General features: G+C 37.6%; 1 long non-coding RNA gene across 7 annotated transcripts in view; it reads left to right on the plus strand.

The window, feature by feature from the left end:
* LOC140602789 (uncharacterized) overlaps positions 1-22716 on the plus strand; it is a 183636-nt gene that overhangs the window by 133185 nt on the left and 27735 nt on the right. Inside the window, exons 4-7 of one of the 7 annotated variants that reach the window (XR_012005692.1) lie at positions 8380-8444; positions 12719-12752; positions 13796-13842; positions 16022-21308. This is a non-coding gene — a long non-coding RNA (uncharacterized lncRNA). Of the gene's footprint in view, positions 1-8379; positions 8445-12718; positions 12753-13795; positions 13843-16021; positions 21309-22716 lie in introns of those variants that run through there. The other 6 variants (XR_012005693.1, XR_012005696.1, XR_012005691.1 and 3 more) reach the window with 6 other exon arrangements.

The following is a 22716-nucleotide window of genomic DNA, read 5'->3' on the forward strand; positions in this document are numbered from 1 at the left end:
AGGTCTAAGATAGATCTATTTCTTTCTCAGCAATAAACAAGCAATACAGTTTAAACTTTGGGAGGAGTTTCCAGGCTAGATCCAGTGGTCATTAAGTTTTCCCACATAAGGTAGAATTTGGAAACAAGGGAAAAAATACCTCTGTTCAACATCATTTTTTCTCCAAATTATCACCATACTTGCTTACCAGGCCCTGGTATAGATTTAGATTGTTAGTCCTTAACTACAAGAGAGTACATTGACGTCATTTCTGAATTGGGAAAGGCACAAGTGTTGCGGGAAGTATGTGTGTGTTAGCATTTATTATGAATATTTCCCAGGCTCCTTGAGGAAAACATTTATGATAAAAATTAGGAATGCTGGATATTGTATTGACTCAAATATATTAAATCTCAATAGAAATAGGGATTCATTGTCTTATAATTTGTGGCACTTTCTGAATGAAAGGATGAAAAACAAGAATCCTCATCGATTATGGAAAATTATCCCTCATCAGTAAATACTACCTCTTTGCAATTCTCTTTTTTTTCCCCACCTGGAATTCCGATAATACAGACTTTAACCTTTTCTTCTCTTTGACTTTTGTCCTCTCTTTAAAGTGCCATGGTGTTGCCTTCTCAGTGATTTCATCAGTTCTATCTTCCAGTCTACTGATTCTTGTATTTCTTTTATTTTGGCTCTGCTTAATCTACTGTGTAATCCATACAGTTTAAAAATAAACATTTGTGAAGAGCCTGGGTCTTTTAAATGATATCTTGTTCTTTTGAGAGAAGCATGAAATACACATACAGATGAGTGTATAACTTATTAATCACACTGAATATATTTTTCAGTGAGTTTCTTTCGGGTGCTTCTTTTCCATTTTTTATTCTTTGTCGTCTACTTCCTTGTTTTTAGAAATTATATGTCCTCTGGCTAATCATTTAGTGGTTAAAACACACGTTTAATTGTGGTAAAATGATGTGACATTCATCATTGTAATGATCTTAAAGTACATTCAGTGGGATTAATTACGTTCACAATCTACAGCTGGCCCACATTGCACACAATGTGCAATTGGAACTATAGGGTTCCAGAAATTTTTACACCCCAGATGGAAACTTTGTCCCCATTAAGCAGTCATTCCCAATTCCCTTCTCCCCCCAGCCCCTGCAACCACAAATCAACTTTCTGCCTCTATGGATTAGCCTGTTACGGACATTTCATGTAAAGGGAATCATACAGTGTGTGGTCCTTTATGTCCGGCTTGTTCCATTGAGTGTAATGTTTTCAAGGTGCATCCACATTGTAGCACGTTATCAGGAGCATGCTAATTCTCTTAATGGCTGAATAACAGTCTATGGAATGGACATTTCACATTTTGTTTATTCATTTATCTGGCAATAGACATTTGAGCTGTTTTTACCTTTTGGCTATGTTGGAAATAGAACTACTATAAACATTCTTGTGCAAGTTTTTGTTTGAACACCTATATTTAATTCTTTGGGGTATATACCTATGAGGGAAATTACTGGATCCTGTGGTAATTCCATGCTTAACTTTTTGAGGAAGCACCAAGTTGATTTCCACAACACTGTCATTTTACATTTTTACTAGCAATGTGCAAGGATTCCAGATTTTCCACAGCCTTGTACAAACTTGCTATCTTCATCTTCCTTTTCCTATTTTGTAAAGATTTATTTGAGAGAGAGCACGTGTGAGTAGGGGGAGGAGCAGAAGGAGGGACTCTTCAAGCAGCCTCCTCGCTGAGTGTGGAGCCCAACTCTCTCCCACAAGTGATGAGATCATCATCTAAGTTTCTACCAAGAGTTGGCCGCTTAACTGACTGAGCTACCCAGGCACCCCTTCTTTTTTTTTTTTTTAAATGGCCATCCCAGTGGATTTCTCCTATCACATACTGCAAGCAGTCTCACAGTGTACTTTCCATTTGCATGTCCTTAATGACTAATGCCATTTAGAATCTTTTCATGTCCTTGGCTATTTGGATATCTGTGTTGGAGAAATTTCCATTTTTGAATTGGGATCGTCTTCTTGCTGTCGATTTGTGAGAGTTCTTTATAAACTCTTGATACTAGACCCTTATCAGATATATGATTTGCAAATATTTTCTCCCAGTCTCTGAATTGTCTTTTCACTTTCTTTATAGTGTCCTTTGATGCATTAAAGTTTTTTATTTTTATGAAATCCAGTTTATCTATTTTTCTTTCATTGCCTGTACTTCTGGTGTCATATTTAAGAAACCATTGCCAAAAAATTACTAGTCAAGAAGATTAAAAAAGAAGAAGAAAAAGATTTTCCTATTCTCTTCTAAGAGTTTTATTGTGGTCGACCTTAAATTTTGATCTTTAACCCATCTTGAGTTAGTTTTTGTACATAGTATAAGAAAAGATCCAACATCATTCTTTTACATGGCATGTTTTGCCAGACTTTTAGTGTTTCAGGGGAGAGATGGTTCCTGGAGATCCCTCCTCTGCTATATTTGCTTGTATCACCCTACCCTATATATTTTAACATACATATTTAATTTTACAAAGTCTAAAAGATTTCACCTTTCTCTCAAAAATATATTTTAAAAATACCATCATTTTAATTGCCTTCTGCCTTTATAGGCTATTTTCTTAGCCATAATTTAGTTCTTAGCTGCTTATAAATCTTCCATAATAATGATGATTATGGGGCAGCCCAGGTAGCTCAGCGGTTTAGTGCCGCCTTTGCCCCAGGGTGTGATCCTGGAGACCCAGGATCAAGTCCCACATCAGGCTCCCTGCATGGAGCCTGCTTCTCCCTCTGCCTGTGTCTCTGCCATTCTCTCTCTCTCTCTCTCTCTCTCTCTCTCTCTCTCTCAGTGTCTCTCATGAATAAATAAATAGAATCTTAAAAAAAATAATGATGATTATGATAATGGCAATGAAGATGACGATGACTGTTGCTGTTTTATAAAGCAATGCTTAAATAAATTTTCTTATTCATCAAGATATCTCCCCACTATTCCACTGTAAATCACAAAGCCTCCAAATCTTCATTGCCAGTGTGGTAGCCATTAGTCACATACGGCTATCAAACACTTGAAATGTAGTAAGAGGGAGAAATTCAATGTTGTTTCAAGTTTAGTTAATTTGCATTTAAATTAAAAAAAAAAAAAGGAGTTGAGGGGCACCTGGGTGGTTCAGTCAAGTTGGGCATCTGACTTTGGCTCAGTTCATGATTCCAGGGTCCTGGGATCAAGCCCTGCATCGGGCTCCCTGCTCAGTGAGGAGTCTGCTTCTCCCTCTTCATCTGTCTGCCTCTGCTTATGCTCTCTCCTCTGTCAAATAAATAAATAAAATCTTTTAAAAAATAAAAATTTTAAAAAGGAGTGGAAAATAGTTTTCTGTTAAATATAAACGTCTTATTTTCATAGGACTACATTTTACTTTAAATGTTAGCATTGCAGCTTCAATGTGTTATAAGTATAAAATACACACACTGGATTTCAAAGACTTATGAAAAAATAAATGTAAACTATCTTATCAGTAATTTTTTATATTGATTACATGTTAAAATGATAATTTTAATACAGTTGGCTAAATAAACTATTATTAAAATTAATTTCACCTGTTTTTAATTATCATAATGTGGCTACTAGAAAATATAGGATTATATATATGCTTCTATTGATAGCACTGTTCCAATCAATGTGATTTTCATCTCTGATATATATATATAAAACTTAGAATTTCCCTTCCTGAAGATCTTTAGGTGATAAACTCTCTGTTTTGTCTAAAAATGTCTATTTCACTTACCTAACTCAAAGATAGTTTCTTGGGGTGCCTGGGTGGTTCAGTTAGTTAAGCGACTGCCTTCAGTTCTGGTCCTGATCTCAGGTCCTGAGATTGAGCCTCACATCAGGCTCTCTGCTCAGTGGCGAGTCTGCTTCTCTGTCTCCCTCTGTAATCTCTCTAGCTCTCGTTCTCTCTCCAATAAATAAATAAAATCTTAAACAACAACAAAAGACACCCAAAGATAGTCTCTCTGGGTGTAGAACACTGAGTTGATATTTATTTACGTTGCTATTTCTAAGTTGATATATTGTTCTACTGTCTTCTGGCTTGTGCGGTTGCCTTTGGCAAACGTACATTCACCCAATCACCTGTGTTTATTATCCTCTGGATGCTTTTAAGCTCTCCTTTAAGTTGGTGTTCTCCTGTGGTGGGTCTAGATGTAGATTTCTTTTTATTTATCCTACTTGGAAGATATTGGGTTTCTTTGAACTGAGGCTTTGTGTTTTTCCAGTAATTCTGGAAATTCCAAGGCATTATCTCTTTAAAGAGATCCTCTCTCCCATTGTTTCTATTTTCCCCTTTTGTAACTCTAAATAGATGTACATGTGACCATCTCTTTCTAGACTTTATATGTTTTCACTTCTCATCATAGTTCTTGTCTCTTTATCTTTCCTGGCTACATGCTGTTAATGTATTGTTTAATCAACAGTATTTTTTTTTGAATTTTATTTATTTATGATACTCACAGAGAGAGAGAGAGGCAGAGACACAGGCAGAGGGAGAAGCAGGCTCCATGCACCGGGAGCCCGATGTGGGATTCGATCCCGGGTCTCCAGGATCGCGCCCTGGGCCAAAGGCAGGCGCCAAACCGCTGCGCCACCCAGGGATCCCAACATTGAGTATTTTTATTTCAACTATTGTATATTTTACTTGCAGAGGTGCTGTTAGGTTCTTTTTGGTCATTCTTTGCTCATATATTGAAGCTTCTCATTAAATTCTTTACATATGTTAATTATAATATTTTCTATATTCGAACATTGTCAATGTCTGATCTCTGTGGGTTTGTTTTTGGCAACTGTTATTTCTACTTGCTTTCATTCATGGTACTTTTACTTTTTTAAAATGTATTTTATGACATTTCAATGTAAACTGCATTATTCCTAGGTCTTCATCTTTAGGAATTTTTTGAAACCCATGTTGAAGGTAAGATCCTCAAGGAGGATTCTTACTTCCTTTTGCCAGTAACTTGGAGGATTTTGTTAACCCAGAACCACTTTCATTTTTCCATTTAGGTATTTTTTTTCAATCATATAAGTAGTATGAATTTGCAACAAAATCTGCATGTATATTGGCTTATGGATACACATTTTTAGGAGAGGATTTTTTTCCTCCTCCACCAAATGCAAAGGCTGAATTAGGGAAACGTCCTGGATTTCCCCTTCTATGTGATGGGTTTATTTCTAATTCATTATTATACCGAAGGGGTAGCCTTGAGGGGGTTGGTGTTGCGGTTTAAGAACCTTTATTAGGTTCCTAATTAAGGTGGGCCCAACACTCCAACTTTTGTTTTCTCTTGTACAAGGGTCTCGTGTAGACATTTAAATGAAACCTCAAGATCTCCAGGGAGGCAGCAGAAATCCTTAGGGCAATAGCCAGCTTTGGTGTCATTTTTCCTTTTAGGATTTCAATTTTCAGTGCATTTGAAGGACCTGCAGATTCTTTGCTTTTGTGATAGTGCAATGATGTGCTAAAAATATTTTCTTTATATGGTATACAGCATTTTAATTCTTTCAATTAATGGATCATTCGCTGTATTTTGTCTGTCATAATGTTAGAAAATGATCTTTTGTTCCTTTCTCATAGTTCTCGTTCCATCTTTTATTTCTCATGTATTTTTAACATAATTATTTTATAGTTTGTGTCCACTGATTCTGATATCTGAATTTTTTGACAGTCTGTTTCTCCATATTGTGCTATTATTGTCTCTATTGACCTGTGTTCATGGGACTCTTGTTTTCTCACGTGTTTTGTAAGTTGGGATTGTGAAGTCATGGTTAGTGGGGCTTTATATATGGGAATCTTGTGAGTGAGGCATTCTTTCTGCAAGATTATTTTCTTCTTTTAGGTAGCTCAGCCATTTTCCAATCTGGGACTATTTTAAGTTTTGTTGATTTGGGGTTCCTGGGACTGTACATGTACTATAAAATCAAATGCTAAACTCACATGAAGGCAGGCCTATAGTTATTAATTATTTGACAGCCATGTTATACTCCTATTCAGAGCTCAGGATGGGATTCATACATTTTCTTGCCTTCTTTTGCCAGTAGTAGAAAGTCTTGGTTTGTATCTTGTTTCCTTGAGGATAAAGCCTTCCCACCTTTGTGCATTGGTCCCAAATGCAAGTCCCTCTTGGCTAGTGCCCAAGGCCTTGCTTGCTTCCTTAGCAAGCTGGTTTCAAGATCAGGAGGGACTCCAAGATCAGCCATAGTTTTTTGGGGGTGTTTTTTGTTCTTTTTTTTTTTTTTTTTTTAAGATTTTATGTATTTATTCATGAGAGAGAGAGAGAGAGAAAAGCAGAGACACAGGCAGAGGGAGAAGCAGGCTTTATGCAGGGAGCCTGACATGAGACTCGATCCCGGGACTCCAGGATCATGCCCTGGGCCAAAGGCAGGCACTAAACCACTGAGCCACCCAGGGATCCCCTCAGCCATAGTTTTAGCATCAGGCCATATTACCACTCTGCTTTCCAGCAACCTGGTATTTGGGACTTTCTAATTCCCTTCTATTTCTCACTGTTGATTTGTTTTCTCCTTCTAAATTTGTACTTGACAGAGATTTATTTGTTTCGTTATTTTGACCCAAGAATCAACTCCTAGGCTTTTTAAAAAATTCCATTGTTTTGCTGTATTCTGACATTAAAACTTTATTTTTTTATCCTGCTTTTCATTATTTTGTTTTGTTTTTGTTTTGTTATTGTTCTTTGTTTTTCTTATTAATTATTCCCATACTTTTACTTGTAAGCTTTCCCACACATTCTGTTTTGGATTTCTTTTGTTGGCATATATTGGATCTTCACTTAGCATATGTCTTATATCTTTAAGTTAACAACTAGTGGAATTAAAATGTGATGCAGACCTTTCAAGTAGCTAAAGAAAAAAATAATTAAAACATAGTTTATGTTATGAAAGATTTAAAAAGAAAAAGGGATCATAATACCTACTTTTATTAAAGGGAAAAAAAGGAATTATCATCCACCAATTATGGAAAAGGGATTGTTTTGAATCTTTATTTAGTATAGAAGTTAAATTACTTACACATAGTTATAACTGATAGATTTCATGCTTTCTGTTTTTTCTTTTTGCTATTTCCTTGTTACTTATTTTGTGTTATGATTTTTGTGATTTAAACTAGTATGTATTTAGACTATATTTTGTGACCAAGACAAGAATAGGAACATTTTTTAGAAATATTCTTCTGTAAGAAATAAAGATTTTTACATAACTAACTATATAATTAATTGTATTATTCCTCCATATGTTATTTTCTCTCTTTTTGAATTCATCAAAGACAGAAAAAGATATGTTAAAGTCTCCCACAAAAATTATATTTTTGTCTTTCTCCTTGTTTTGCAACTAGTTTCTGGTGTGTGTGTGTGTGTGTGTGTGTGTGTGTGTGTGTATGCGTGTGTTTATGTGTGTTTGGGACCATACTGTGCAGTCTGTTAAGGTTCATGATTTTTATATCTTTCTTTATTAATATTGTACTGTTTGATTTTTAAATCTTGAATTGCTGGGATGCCTCAGTGGCTTAGTGGTTAAGCGCCTGCCTTCAGCCCAGGGCATGATCCTGGAGTCCCGGGATCAGTCCCACATTGGGCTCCCTGCATGGACCCTGCTTCTCTCTCTGCCAATGTTTCTGCCTCTCTCTGTGTGTCTCTCATGAATAAATAAATAAAATTGAAAAAAAATAAATCTTGAATTGCATAGTACTTTACCCCCCAAAATATTCAACCCATATTTATAACCAATTATAAATGTCAAAAGTAAGGTATCTTTTTTATATTTTTTTATGTAAAATGAGGAACTTAACCCCACCTTTACCAGCTTTCATTCATTCAATAAAAAAATACCTCTTGAACACCTATGATGATTCCGTAGGCACTGTTTAAGTTGTGAAAAATAAGAATAAAAATCCCTATCATTTTGGAACTTAATTCTAGTGGGGAGAGATGGATAATAAACAATAAGTGAGTAAGTAAATGACTATATTTCATTGAGTCAAAGAAGTACTTTTATTTTTTTCACAATTTAGCATCTTTGAAATCAGGATGCCTTTTGCAACTAGTGATATATCATGTCCAATTGACTGCTTTCTTGGATAGGATATTTATGTCTTACATTGAATAAAATATTGTAGTTTATTCAATAGTGATAAATGCTATGGGAAAAAAGAAGGTGGAAAAAGGGGATGGACATTTCTGGAGAAGTGTTATATTTTTAAGTAGGATGATCAAGGATGCCTTGAGCAGAGACCTAAAGGAAATGAGAGAGTGAGTAGAAACACTGTGTGCAGTTGTGCAGGCCATACACTGCTTCACTTTTATGATTGCCATTCATAGGGATTATGTGAAGAGCCTTATAGCCATGTTCCATGCCTATGGAGGGAGCCATTTGGATATCAAGGGTAAGTGGGGTCCAGGTAAGAGTACATCATATACAAGGGTATTGATGCTGGAGGGCCCCTGGCATGTTCAAGGCATAGGGTGAGTGTGGGGAACAGTAATAGGGGATGTCGAAGAGTCAGTAGGGGCCAACTTTTATAGAGTCATAGAGCCATAGGGGGACTTTTTTATAAAAAAGATTTTATTTATTTATTTATGAGAGACACAGGCAGAGGGAGAAACAGGCTCCCTGCAGGGAGCCCGATGTGGGACTCGATCCTGGGACTCCAGGATCACGCCCTGAGCCAAAGACAGACATTCAACCACTGAGCCACCCAGGCATCTGGGGAACTTTGACTTCTACCCTGAGTGTGATGGGAAACAATTTGAAAATATGGAAAAGGCAACTGATAACATCTGACTTACATTTTTAAAAGGACCACACTGACTACAGTATTGAGAAGAGATTACAAAATGGGACAAAACAGGATATGATGAGATGGGTTAACAGGCCTGTTGCAATAATCCAGGTGTGAGAGGAAGGTGCCTTGGTGGAGGAGGTGGCTAGTGGTCAGGGCCTGGGTATATTCTGGAGGTATGTAAGACCAATAGCAGATGGATTAAATATGAGTGGGGTATGAGTCAAGAGAGGTGTCAAGATGTTTCCAAGTTTCGGGGGCCTACGCAATTGTTCTCACTTCTCTGTTTATATAATCTAGACTTTAAAACCCAAATTATACATATAAAATTACTTTTTAATAACACATATTTTTATTAAAGTACTACCACTGATATTTATATTCAGTTTTCTAATAAAATTTATTGTGCTTACAAACACTAAGTTAAAATGATTTTAGTTCCTAACTGCTTTATTATCATTCTTGGTTACTAGATATTGAGTTATTATTTGAACTATCTCCATATCTGACTTCTGTCCATAATATTCTGCTCTGTATTTTGGCATGAACAATTTCCAGCTCAATATGAGATAGGACATGTAGACAGTGAGAACAAGGACAATGACATTTTGATTTCCTGACCACCCATATGGTAGAGAGATAGTTGCTTGATTTTCTGCTTGGTATAAACTATTGTTTCTGAACCAGGGGAATGACAAAAGATGGAAAGGTGTCATTTGCCTACTTGTAAGGAGGCAGCCCTGCCTTTTTCTGCTGGTGTAACAGGAATAAGTCACTAATTAGATCTCTCAGTGTGGTTTCATTGGCCTTACAGTGAATAAATTTCCCTGAGTGATTATCAGGACTTGTTTTTGTCTCGTTCCATACTTTCACATCATCTAGTGGGCTGGTGGTGCCATGTGTGCCAAGGATGGTTTAGTAGACATTATTTTAAGCTGGAATTCAGAGGCTTTACATTAAAACTAATTTAACAAGCTGCCTTAATTGAAGAAGGCACCAGCTGAAAATAACTCAACTTGTTAAAGGGACTTTATCTTCATTGAACTAGCAGGGTTTTGTTTTGTTTAAAAGATTTTTACTTATTTATTCATAAGAGAGACAGAGACATAGGCAGAGGGAGAAGCAGGCTCCCTATAGGGAGTCTGATGTGGGACTTGATCCCAGGACCCCAGGATCACACCCTGAGCCAAAGGCAGGCACTCAATCACTGAGCCACCCAGGCGCCCACAGGGTTTTGACTTTTATCAAAATGGCACTTTTATCTTCATATATAATTATTACATGGAACATTTGTGAGGAATTATGTCTTGTGTGACATCATATATTACACCTTACTCCTTTCTCCTAAATAGGCATTCAATTTGTGTTTCCTTGAGCAGAATTTGAAAGCAAAGTCACTCCCATAAATGTAAAGACCACATCTTGATCCTGATGGAAGTGTATTGCTTTCACATAGACACAGAGAATTAAGAATTTTATTCAGGAATTTAGGAGGTAACATTCGAACAGTGTGATAATGTGGTTCATAGTCAACACCCTTCTCTGCCTCGCTTGTTCTGTGCATTGTCATGTTAAGATATATTTATAGAACCTGCCTGTATCTGAGCTCCTTGAGCGTTTAAGTGGAACAGCAAGAAACATTGGCTTTGCCCGCACCCTAGAATGCCATCTCTAAGAATACAGCTTTTATAGTACACGCATAAGAATAGTCAGTTCCTATATATTTCTGTACGCATTTTTTATTCCTAAATTATATATGGGAATGCAGTAAGTATTCTGGTCTGAGTCTTTACAGACAAAATAATATTGTCTCTTTTTAAATGTTGGACACGGCTAGTGCCAGCCCACCAGGAAGGCCTGCAAGCCTAGCCATCTGTCAGCAGAAGGAAAGAAGTGTTACCAACTGAAAGATAAATGGTCTTTGACTGAAAGGAGTTTTCCTTAGGATATCCTAGTCATCTTTTGTGAGTTTTGCTTCATTGAACGATAAAACCAAAGCCTGCTCAAACATGGCTTCATGATTCTGCAATGAAAATTTCCTCTTGTGGGTGGTTGTTGGTTATCAACATTCTACTGAATTATATATATATTTTTTCCACTGAATTATATTTTAACTTAAGTTTTATGGGATTGGGAAAATGGTACTTGTGTACCTAGTATTGTTGTTGCCAGAATAACTTTAAGAAAAAATTTTAATATTTGATGGTAATTACAAATAGTCCATGTTAACTTTAAAATAGCCACTCATCCAGAGGATATGAACAGTGGAAGTAGAGGTTTTTTGTTTTTGTTTTTGTTTTTGTTTTGGTCTCTGAGAATATTTATTCAAAAAAAGAGATTGAAAAAACTGTACAGAGTGTCTGCTGCTGAGAATTCGGCCCCTGCCTCCATGCCACTCCCCCAGCTGCCCAGCAGGGTCCCTTCTTTGGGTTGCCCTCTGCCAAGCCCTGCAGGTCCATTCCAGTCAAAAGGGTATCGGTGGAAGCAGCAGGAATCTGCAGGGAGGTGGGGAGAGAAGCACGGCTCTCAGCCACCCCCCAGCCCTCCTCCCTGATCCCCACGGTGGGGCAGTAGGCTGAGATATGAACAGTGGAAGTAGGGCTGGGATAACATCAATTTATTTTTCTTTGTTCTTCGCCAGGAAGGCATATGTGGTTGAGAACTTGGATGGGAGGTGAAGTTTTAGGTCATTCTGAGAAAGTGTTCTCTTGACTGAACAATGTTACTACGAATACAAGCGTTATTTTTATGCACCTTCCATGTTTAAGGCCCTCTTCTGCATATTATGAGAACTAAAACAACAAATCTTAGTACAGTAGGAAAAAAGGTCATATTTTAGACAAACTATAGTAGAAAATAGGATTAATTTGCATTGCTATTCCTGTCTGGTTGCTAAAAAGTTTATTTTTTATTTTGTGGAATTGTGGGGACTAACGTTTTCTAGTCTTTATGGATTTTCTCAAACAAAAACAAAAGCTAAATATAGTGTTATAAATCCTTCAATTGCTTTTATCTTTATTGTGTCCTCTAAGCAATATACATAGTCTTTCCTAAATATCTTTTAACCTGTATAATTTTGGGGAGATTAAAAAGTTGTAAAATTTCAATGTTACATTTCAAATGCTTAAAGTCTAATAAATAACTGGATTAATGAGAACACTGTGTGCTATTGGACACAGTGTGGCTTACTCTCTTTTGTCAAGTGATTCTGCAATTATTTCAATTAGACTATAGCTTCTAAACAACAGAATTTATAAGAATAAACTGTATTTACTGTCGGGAAGCATTGAGGTGAGGTACATGCTTAGAAAAAGAAGGCCACTCGTTTTTCTTGTTCTTCAGTCCTAGTCTCTGTTGCTGCTGTTTCTGTTATAGCCTTGTAACCTGCTCAGGTGGAGAAGCCACAGCTGCCCAGCTGTGCTAAATAATCTCCAGAATAGGGGATCCCTGGGTGGCTCAGTGGTTTAGCACTGCCTTCAGCCCAGGGCATGATCCTGGAGATCTAGGATCAAGTCCCACGTTGGGCTCCCCACATGGAGTCTGCTTCTCCCTCTGTCTGGGTCTCTGCCTCTCTTTCTCTCTGTCTCTGTCTCTCATGAGTAAAGGTTTTAAAACCTTTAAAAAGTAAAAATAAAAAATAATAATCTCCAGAATTAATTCTCCGTGGACAATACAGAGCCTATCATTATGGCCTTCTTTTAGGAAAGCCTATACTATGGAGACCCACTCACAAAGCAATCTTACAGATCATTATTCACACTATGCAGGATTTGGGGTCGAGGAATTTACAAAGGGAGTTCTCCTGAGATTCCTGTAAAAATCAATCTCCCATATGCAATAAAACACAAATTGACTGCCACTATTTTTTTTTTTTTTAGGGGGGCAGAATTTTCAGCAGGACTTACCAAGAAAGTAAGTAAATTGAATTCTTTCTAAGCATTTTTAGGAAAGGAATATTGACTGTCACTAAAGAGATCCTCAAATTGTTATTCTTTATAATTTTATGCCTTTCAGATCTTGGGCAGGGATTTTAAGTCCAGATATTAAATATTTATTAATATGCATTCCTCTGTTGAATTGCTTCCATTATCACCAAAGGATGGGTTTTGGTCCAGGAAAGTGATTGTTACAGCTTTTTAGTGAAATGACTTACCAGTTTATAATGTGAAAAGAAGAAACCTGTAGAATATTGGGTGGCTACTTTTGTAAACATTACTGGCCCTACTGCACCCTAAATCGTAACTGCCTTTATTTTTTGTGCTCAGGGGCTTGCGTATGTATATGTAGTTACTAGAGCAGGGATTTAAATGCTATATTTTCTCAGTTAAAAAGAATAAGGGTAGGGGATTTTTCTATCTAAGACTTTAATATTGACATCAGTGAAGGATGCACAGGAATGTGAGGTATAGAATTGGGTCTTTTAATAGCAGTTGCTGGATTGCAATGCTGTTTCAAGCCAGGTTCAAATCTCTTTTAAGGCAAAAGAAGATGTTTACCTTAAAAAGCTAAGGCACAGGAGCTCAATTGGAGACTGTTTGCTGCACAAACAAACGCTAATGTAATGGAATGTTATTTGCGTCAGTCTATTCCTAAATACATTAATTTTCTCTTTTGCTATTCCAAATGTTCAATTAGATTCTTCAGTCTTCCCCCACCCCCTGCCAGGAGCATACTTGAACATAGAATTAGTTCCATCTGAAACAAGACTATTAACCTGTTATTTCTTGGGCTGCATTTGTATATTTTATATACCAGTTTACAATGATTCAATAATGAATTTCAAATCATGACATAAAGTAATACTATTAACGCACTGAAATATGAAGTTCAATGAGTGCTGATTTTTAAACCAGGATTATCTTTTAATTATCTTTCAACTTAGCTTTTTCTAATTATAAACTTTTACAGCACATTCTTATTCTATATCTATTTTCATATTTATTTATGCTACTAAGAAGAAACTGCACAAAATGAAAAAAATGGATTTAACATAAAAATCCAGGTAGGGCTATGCAAATTGGAGATATCATAAAACAGCATAAATGTGTATCTTTTGTATAGAGCTAATGGCAGGAAGTTAGGATTTTATTGTGCTTTTATTTTATGAATTAATGGACATTGTTATTTGAATTTTGGAGAATGCTTACCACTTTTTTTTGAAATGTTCATTTTCTGCAATATGTTCTATATTAAGAATTAACAGATTTATGTGGCACTAAAGGAGTAAAAAAATAACATAATGAAGAGCTATCTATCATTGAAATAAACTCTCCTTTTTGCGAGCTCATATTGGAAAATCTGAGATAGAGTGATATAAACAATATCTATAAGCCCTAAATTTATTATAGAAATGATGAGCTATCATTTTTATGGACTCAAAATCAAAGACCAAGAAGGGATGGCTTAAGGCCATCACAATCAGGGCCACTGCCTCATACGCCGGCCGGTTTAGACAGTTGGTGAACTCAATTCCTTTCTTTAGTCATTACTGGAGATAACCCTAAGATTCTTATTTATATATAAACAAAGAAAAACATCTTCTTATAATTTAGCTATAGAAGATAAATTTATAACAGTAAAGCCTGTAAGTATATATATGTTATCACTTAAAGCAAAAATACCTATTAAGATTAAAAATAGGTATTTTTAATAATAATTTTAATAGGTAAGAATAGGTGAATCTCATTTGGATTCTGAGTCAATCAACCAGGTCTGAAAGGACACTTCTGAGATACAGGGAAAATTAAACATAGATTAGAATACAGCCAATATTAAAAATTGTATTAATTTTGTTGGATGTACTAATAAAATAGTGATTTTTTTAAAAATCCTTATCTATTAGAGGTAAATATTGATGTATTTCTAGAAGAAATGACGTGGTGTTTGGGATTTGCTTTAAAATACTCCAGAAAAAGATTTGGAAGAAAGTTGAGAAGAAAAACAGGAGAAAGCTGTTGGTTTTCAAAGTTGAGCAGAAACACTTGAAATCTTCCATACAAAAAAGTTGGAGAAAAAAAGCATTCATGTCAGAATGTACACATTGGGGAGTCCCTGGGTTGCTCAGTGGTTTAGCGCCTGCCTTTGGCCCAGGGCGTGATCTTGGAGTCCCAGGATTGAGTCCCACGTCAGGCTCTCTGCGTGGAGCCTGCTTCTCCTTCTGCCTGTGTCTCTGCCTCTCTCTCTGTCTCTCTCTCTGTCTTTCATGAATAAATAAATAAAATCTTTGTAAAAAAAAGAAAATTATAAAAAAAAGAATGTACACATTGAAGGGAGTGTTACCTTCAAAGTAGTCATCTTGGAAGGTTGTGCGCTTATTAAATACTTATTCCAATAGTGACAACACTAGCTAAAATAGCTCTGAAATACAGCTTTTGAAAGTGTGCTCACGACAGTAGAATTGTCAGCATGTGGACCGCGTGGCCCATGTTAGGATTTCGGTTTCCGGGTGGAGCAAGGCAAGGTGGGGAATCCTCTGTCAGCAAACACACTGCATCCAAAGGTAAGAGGAAAATTTTAAGTTAGAGGCTTGTTTTGAAAAGGAATAGTTCAGACATTGGAGAAGTCATTGCTACCTTGCAGTTCAAAAAAAAGCAGAGGTGGAATCAAGTTCTGGATTCAAAATCTGCGAGTCGGGAGGAGTAGGGTGGAGATTGAGATAAAGTTGGGGAACACTGTGCAATTCCAACAAGCAAGCCATCTAGTGTTATTAGATAATTGCGAACACCAGTGGGTGTTTGTGGCTCTAGCAGGTGTGCTGGGGGCTGGGGGGTGAGCAGAGGGGCCCCAGAGGAAAGCCATCGCTCCTGTCCCCCAGGGCCACCCCTCACTCTGGAGCCCGGGGCACCTCACCCCTTTGGGTCATCTCCTTCTAATCACCGGACTCAGCTCGGAATGCCTGTTGTGACTTTCTCAGAGCAGATAGACCCGAAGTCCTGAAGCTTTGCCAGTCTGCACAGTAGTCCGAAGAATGTGTCCTGGGTCCTGGGTCCTGAAGGCAATTCCAAAGTGAGGGTTTGCGAAAGACTGGAAAATAGAATCCTCACAATAAACATCCAGCTTCCTTTCTTAAAGAGCACAAAATGTGTTTGCCTAATAGGAAAATTCCATTATGTTTTCTAAAATTTAGCCGTATCGTTAGTTGTCGCCCGTAATTGTTATTCATTGCTGTTTCTACTGTAAAGGTGTTAAGATTGAGCAGCAGAGCATGATGCCCGAATTCGAGAGGGAGAGAGAGACCTTTGCTTCGAACAGCCGGACCATTCTTTGGTCCTAGAACACCTGACTCTGCATCAGTTCCTGTGAGGAGCAGCACCACCCCATCTAACCGGTTCCCATATTCATTATTAATCATTCTAAGTGTCATCTGCTTTGCCATATAGCACAGCGGGGGAGCCCCTTACCTGATCAGCGGGGGGAGCACCTTACCTGATCAGTGGGGGAAGCACCTTACCCGATCTTGGCGAACAGAGCAAATGTAGTCACTTCTTTCCTTCCCCCGGACCTCTGACCACCTTGCCAGGCAGAGGTGAGGGTGCAGCTGGTAAACCAAGAGCTTACGCGGACCCACATCTCTATTCACACATCAGGCAGATGGACGAGAGCTGTTAAGACTGCAGTGTAGACAAATCATTGCCCAGATGCCCTTGATCCTACAGGTCTCTTCTCCGCCACCACCTCTGTGAACTGGAGCCTGCTTTGCCAGTGGCACTACCCTGGGGAGAGGAGGGAGGAAGACACTATTAGCAAATGTTGCTGCTTCTTTTCTTTGTGTGTTTCTCACAGTCCTATTGTACACCTGACATCTGACACAATGAATGCATTATCAAATCATTAGTCCCCATCCAATGCGAGGCACCAAATCTGCAGTCAGTCAGTGCTGTAGAGATCCAGAGAAGCAGTTAAGTGTTAATGGATTTGCTTTAGGCATTTTACAACCTATTGGTCCTAATTAGACTGAGCAAGGGTTGCTATAGACAACCTGGAAATTTAAATAATGCATTTATTCTGATATATTCTTCCTAAACATGTCAGCAAGAATGTAAGAAAAAAAGAGAGAGAGAGAGTAGAGAGAGAAATCACCAAAGAGTGGAGAGATGAAGCAAAAATTTTACTTTTCAAAACCTAGAGCTTAAACCTCACTGAGTTATTGTGTATAGTTGATGATGTGGCTTAGCAAATCTTAAAATGGCAGCCTGAGTATAACACATTCCAGAAGCTTACACCAAGTGTCACCTAAACAATGTGGTTGCAAAAGAAATTTGAATTGATCACTAGAAACACAAAGCTAAATTGTAGAAAAGCACAGATTCTTCAGACGAAGAACAGGGATGGGATCTGAACCCAGCATGGGTCCTAGTGGTGTTAAGCCTGAAGAAGTAAGAGCAAGAGGGGTCACTTATTATACGAACTTTAATGAGCTGTCTTGCGGCAGCAACAGTGGAGGTCCTTTGAAGTACCCAGAACCCTCAGAAGACAACATTTGGAGAGACATACAGACATTTGCAATAATCAATAGCAACAGTGGCAAAAGCATTAATTAAAGCTGCTGCAGTTTTTTGCAACTCAAGGAGGTTGAGATTTCTGATAATTGTAGTACAGTAAATGGAATAAGGAAACCAAAGCTCTTTGTCTCATATGCAGGCCAATTTTCCATGCACAATCAAATTTTGCTTCTTATATTCCCTACCAGCTGCTCTAAACCCACTGAGGATTCGGAAGTCATGATACAATATTAGTAAGAAAATTAGAGTGGTAGCAAATCACAAGTTTTTGGAGCAACACAATAGGAGGTCAGTTCATATTAAATATCCACAGCCTGTGTGCACACACTCCATTTCCTAGGAGACTCTAAGCAAAATACCGCCTTCAGGGATATACACTTAGTAGCTTTTGCATAACAATAACCAAGATGCAGATCCCAGCTAATGAAATTCTGATGCTGAAGAAGGGCCCCCAAGGCTCAGAACAGAGGCCTGGAGGAAAAAAGGGATAAACTCCTTATTTAAAAAGTAAACAGTCAGTCTCCTTTATTTATTCATTTAACATATATTTATTGCAGGCCTTCTTCCTATCACTTTGGTTAGGCCCTGGAGCTGTCTTGGTGAGAAAATACAGACTCTGGCCCTGACCTCAAGGAGTTTAAACCTAAAGGGAGACAGATTTCATGAAACATTCACATAAATGTATATTTACAAACTGTGCAGTTGCTTTGAAGTAAAGGTACCCGGTGGTATAAAAGCATCTAACAGAAGACACTGACCTTGGCCATGGAGGGTATACAGGGAATATGAGGGATGACCAGGAATTCTAAGAGGAGAGAAATTCAAAAGAGCTCTTGTTTCAAGGGAAAGCATGTGCCAAGAGCCTGTGGCCTGAAGGGACACAATGCTTTCAAGAAATGAAGAGAGAAGGAACATTTGGTGGGCAGAGGGCAAAGAGCAAGATGCGAAATGAAGTAGAGACACATAGGCAGACACTAGACCATGCAGGCCACAGGAACTTTTTTTACCCTGTAAAGCAATGGGAAACCATTGGAATTTACATGGACAGCTGTCATGAGCCTTTTAAGTGATCACTCTGGATAAAGTGTGAAGAATGGGATGGAAGAAGTCAAGAAGTAGTCACGTAGACAGTGGCTCAAGAAAGAGGATGGCTGTTTGGACAAGGATGATAATGAAGGACGTGGAGAGCCATGAACAATTCATGGAAAGATATTTAGGAAGTGAAATAGAAATTAAATTTTAAATATGGGTGGTAGGAAATGAGAAGGAGGTGTTGAAGATGAATCCTAGACTCTGATCTCCCTAATAGGGTAGATAAGGTATAATTTCCTTGAATAGAGAACCCTGGAAAAATAGCTGGTTTATTACAAGGTCACTACAAGTTTATTACAAATACATTGAGTTTGAGGATAACTGATGCTCATAAGTGGCTTTTGAGCATCAAAAAGTCCTATTTGTGACTCTTATTGGATTATTTGGGTATGTAAGTTTGTGTGTCATTGATAGGACACTGGTAATTGAAATCATGGGTGCGCATGAAATCATCAATAGAAAGAGCAGACAGTAAAAAAAGAATATGGCTATGACTAAGTCTAGGGAAATTGTAGTATTTAATATGGTGGCTCTCAAAATGTGATCCCCAGAGCAGCAGTATCGGAATCACCTACGAATCTATTGGAAATGCAAACAGACATCCTGAATCAAAAACTCTGGAGGTGGTGCTCAGCAACATGCCCCAAAACACGTCTTCAGATGTTTCTGATGCATGCTCAAGTTTGAAAACCACTAATAATGGAAGGGTGGAGGAGACCTGTCTGTAAAGATTACTGACATTGAGCTGCTTGCCAGTCGGTAAAAGAGAAACCAAGGGAGTCCTTAGGAAAAGGGAGGAAAATATTTCAAAGAGAAGACAAAAGTCAACAGAATCAAATGTAGTTGGGAGATCAAGTGAAATGGTGGTCACTTCTGACTTTAGAGAAAATTATTTCCATCAAGGACTGGGATGAAAATATACTGGAAGGATCCTGAGGAATGAGTGAGAGGGGAAAAAAGGAGATAAGTATAGACAACTCTTCTTTTTAAACTTTGAATAGACTGAATCTGGAGGAGAGAGTGGAGATATGTTGTAAAATATTAGTGTCCTGAGCATGTTTTAATGCTGAATGATAAGATCAGCTTGAGAGAGAATGCAGGAGACAAATGTGGTAACTCAGCAGTGAGGGTTCTTGGGAAGGCAGAGGGTGTGGGTTGCAAAGCCCAAATGGAAAGACTATATTAGATCCGCTCTCTTGTAGCTGAAGGATGAGTGGGGACTCTGTGTCATACCATTCTCCTCCTTGCTTATTGCTTACTGTGCTCAAGCCACATGGATTTTTTTTTTTATTCCTGAATATGTAGTAAGTTCGTCCTTCTTCAATCGTATCTCAAATGTCACCTCCTCAGAGAAGTTTCCCTTGACACTGTATCTTATGTTGTCATCCTCTATTACCATCTCCGATCACAGCCTAATCCTTGACCCTATCTCTTACACTTTATGGCACTTTTCTGTCTCTGAAGGTATCATAGGTTTATGCCCACTGTCAGGTAACTCCCGGGACAGACAGACTTTGCCCTGTCCATAGGTATAGCTCTAGGGTTTAGCACAGTACCTGGAGTGTGGCGGGCATTCTATAAACATTTCTTGAAGAAAAGAATAAGAAAAGGGGTGCAGATGATCTATCTGTATATTCGATAGACGTGGGTAGAAGGGTTTCTTGCTACTAGATCTTATTTTCTCTTCAAGTAATGTCAGGAGACATTGGATGAGTGGAGGACGTTGATTGAGGATGTTGATTTGCTGAAGAGTGGGAGCTAGTTCCAGCTAGTCCAGAAGCTGAGAGGGTAAACCATATGGATCCAGAGAGAATTCCAGGTGGGGTTGAGAATCAGTTTGGGGACGATAACCATGACGTGGAATGGCACACATAGCTCTGCTGAGTGACTTTCTCCAGTGATATTCGGATAAATGGAGACGACATGGAAAAGGCAGATGGTTGGGACATCAGGGCTGGTGTTTTCCAGGTGGTACAGCAAAGCTCCAGAGGAGCAGGAGACTGTAGAGGATTAGCAAGAATGTTACTGAGAACCATTCACTTCAGGGCCTCGCCCAGTGAAGGGGTCATAGCAGGAATAGTTGAGCAAGAAACACGAAAGTTTGGAAAGTTGTGACCGAAGATCAAGATGCCTGAATTAGACATGTTCGGAGTCATGCTTCCCTGATGACAGGAAGAACGTGTGGTTGAGGTGAATGTGGAAGAAGTCATTAGAAAGGAGGTTCCGTGGATTTAGGTTTTCACATCCACAATCTTTCAAGGGCCTGAAATGTCTTACAAACCAACCAGATAGTTCAAATCTTAATGTAAAATTCTTAACTAAAAATAAAAACAGGTGAAAACCGCCTTACTGCAGTGGTCCTATGCTGTTTTTGCGTGGGTCTTAAAGTTGCATCTCTAAATTATGAATAATAAAGTAAAACCTCATTAGCTCATCCGCTAATTAAGAATTAGTGATAATTTGGTTAGCGGGGCTGATACTTGGTTTCATTAGTGAAAGAGCTGTAGAGTAAGAAATGGATTTGTATATTGATTCTGTCGCTTTTCTGAGTGTGTGTATTGGCCTTGGGCTAGGTTCTTAATCCTACTGAGCCTCTGCCTTTGCAAAAAGGAGGAAAAATTAAATGTCTCGCAGCATTATTGTGAGGCTTAAATGAGAACATGTGTGTCAAAGTGTCTATACGTGATAGTTCTCATACAACTGGAAGGCCTTATAATCTACGGAGAAGACATTTGCTATGGAAACAACATTGTAAAAACACTTCAACCAAATGCTTATCTTTCCCACAATTTTTAGACCCTCTTAGAAACACTGTTTACAAATAATACATAAAATTACAAATTTAAAGTGGACCAAAAATAACTGCCCTGTTTGTCAGCTGTACCTGAAATTAATGAAAACATATGTATTAAAAATAATTTATGATCCTGATTTTTCCTGATGTCAGAGGCTTTTTTTCTCAAAATATAAACTTATTTTGTTATTTTAAAATATGGCAATTCCAGTGCCATGACTGTGGGTGTGTGGATAAGGGAAGTGGGGAGGTGGGTATATATGGATACCATACCTATAACTTCTGTAACTTTTTTCTTTTCACATCAAAGTTGATATCATAATTTTTATTCTCATCTGGACTGGTTCAATTGTGGGAGCATCAATTTCATATATCAATAAATAGAATGATCAATACAACCTGTCTACTAAAATCTGCAATCTGACCAGTTATTTCAAATCATAATATGAGATACTTAACTGAAAACGAGAACACAGCATTCTTATATAGACATAAATTTTTAATTGCATTTTTGTAGTAGTTTTTTTTTTTTTAATTTTTAGGGAGACATGCATTGGCCCAAACCCTAATATTTGGTGTTGTGAACAGAAAGAGGCAAATGCAAAAAAAAATAAAAATAAATTTAAAAAAAAGAAAGAGGCAAATGCAAAAGGGAATTTATTATTTTGTCGAGAGATGAGAACAAACCTTTCATTTTTACAATACGATCGGATTACAAAATAACTCCAAATTTTCTATTTACTGACTTGACAACATCTCATACCTCCCCAACACCCTTTCTAGTTGGTGACTCAATGGGGGTATAATTGAAAGCAGACTAATTACTCCGATGTATGAAAAATTACATCTGTATCTCCTCTTCAACGTGTGTTGTCTAGGCACTGTCAAATGAAGATGCCACTTGAAAGTTTGCATGAATATTTGTTTTGATTACTTACATCCAGGTTGTCTCAAACTATTAAGAGCAGGAAGCTGTTTTTTTCCACATCAACTCACTAAAGTCTGAGCTCACCTATCCATCAAGTGAAAATGGTATTTAATTGGCTGCTGCTGAGAAAGTTCAAAGAAAAGTCATCAATACAATTTCCCATGCTGTAGCTGGTTTCTGAATTAAACTTGCCAGGATGCCAGCAAATGTGAACCAATTTTCAGTAAACATTCTGTTATTTTAAAATCCTTGGTAAGGAAATTCTTAATATATGTTTTTTCCTCCACTTGTTTTGAGAAATATCTCACTCAGGAACAATACAAATCATTGTACTGTAGGTAGAAATAAGGGAAGTAGAATATTTAAATGTTGTCAGAAGGGAAAAACAGGTCAAACACAATAATATTTGTAACAATGATACGTGGGGGTTTTTTTCCTTTCAAGTTGAATACAAAGTAGGAAATATAATTAGGTGAAATAGGTTAGTTTCTGATTAATGCTGTCTTGTGATTTAAAAGAAAAAGAAAAAATAGTGATTTGAATTCTCTTCCATGTTTTTCC

This window comes from Canis lupus, chromosome 13, assembly GCF_048164855.1.
Source record: "Canis lupus baileyi chromosome 13, mCanLup2.hap1, whole genome shotgun sequence".
NCBI lineage: Eukaryota > Metazoa > Chordata > Mammalia > Carnivora > Canidae > Canis > Canis lupus.